Consider the following 1797-nt stretch of genomic DNA (forward strand, 5'->3'; position numbering starts at 1 on the left):
TGTTATCGTATCACTGGCTCTACACAAGATACTTTAGATACTGTTGCTCCTTCTTTCCTACCAAACATCTATTGGTCAAATTAATCCTTTCTTTTTATTTACCTGTTGATACTCTCAAGTAACAGCACCCGTACTCTTTGGCACGTACGTATACGTATGACCCATTTGCGATGCAAGTGCCGACGAAGAGCTCTTACTCCAACAACAAAATGTTGAATGTGAACAATTCTGAGAGTTAATAATATGAAAGAAATTGCATTGTTGTGTTTATAAACTCCACTTTTTTTTCAAAATCAATGTAAAAGGCATACATTATAACACATAAACGTACATGGTCAGAACCAGACATCCATGAGTACCGGTACGTGCCTCGCCATCTCTCGCTGTTCCGTTAGTCCCATTTCTTTCTCCTTTACCGCCCAGCGTGAAAAAAGGTAAGCAGCACTACCCTAGCACTTCTTTCGTGGCCACTCCGCCTTCTTTCCATTCATTTTGGTAACACAGGGGACCCCCCTCCCACTTTTTCTGTCTCTCTCTCAAACACACACTCACACACACACATGGTCATACGATGGCACACTACGTGACCATGAGAGTGACGTTACATTACATCTTCATCATCACAGCAACACACTGTCATTAGTTCCGAACAAAAAAGGGATTTTCATGGCATGCTTCAGACAAAAAAATAAACAACAAAACAAACAAAAAAATGAAAAACAAAAACATCATCTGTACAAAAACACTGCTATGGACACACATATGGTACCCCCCCCCCCCCCCTCTTCAATTTACTCTCCCTATAATTAAAGCATGTGTTTCACTTTTCTGCTCGTTTATACTCGATCATTGCAAATTTTTAATTCCATTGACGCATTTATTTAGCAGTTCTCTTGGGTGCTTCCAATTAAAATATCTACACAAAAAAATTTCCATTTGACTTAAGTCTAACAGCTGGGAAATGCACACGGAACAGGAACTTCTGCACACGGGGAATGTGTTCCTAGCACTTAGAAGCAGACGTTTGCACATAACCGTTATTCGCGCCCGTAACCGAGCGGCTATGGGAATGTAGCTTACTGCAACATCCTTCAAGATATACGCCTGCCAATCACTCCATGACTAACAATTTAAAAAGGAGTTCTATTTTACTCAGAATCCTCCCTAAAGATTGGAGTTTGGGGAAGGGGGGAGGGGGACGGACAAAAATCAGTCTCCAGATCCCAAGTAGATTAAGCTTATGTACCGAACCGACCGTGGCAAATAAATGTGTACTGTAAATAGGCCTACACGCTAACAAAAATGTGCGTAGCGTACCCACAAATAAAAATTGCATTTTCACGTGTACGTTAAGTTACGTTTACTACTACTAAAAACCGATGGTAACAGAAATCAAGAGAAAATTTGGGATTTTATGCACATCCAATCAGCTTTCTTTGATCGGCGTCAAATACTCTGAGGGCTCAGATTTTAGCCGAGCACCTGGAAGATGAGGGCAGATGACAAAGAGCAACTATGCTGAGCTCAGAACTGACCTGTGCTAATGGTAAAAGAGCCTCAAAGATAAAATAACTTCACCATCAAATTCCTATAGTTGGGAACAGTAATCCTGCCTGTTCACAATACTACACCTTTCTCCGACAACTTGGACAGCCTATGATACAAGTTTTCCAACGCACCGCACAAAGCGACAAAACTAGAACACAGCAGAAGTGGCACATCGACAAAATAACTTTGGGTGGAAATCCGTTACCATTAAACCATTATATTTAAACAAAATCAAAATAAGGCACCCCC

Source organism: Aplysia californica, unplaced genomic scaffold, assembly GCF_000002075.1.
Source record: "Aplysia californica isolate F4 #8 unplaced genomic scaffold, AplCal3.0 scaffold00736, whole genome shotgun sequence".
NCBI lineage: Eukaryota > Metazoa > Mollusca > Gastropoda > Aplysiida > Aplysiidae > Aplysia > Aplysia californica.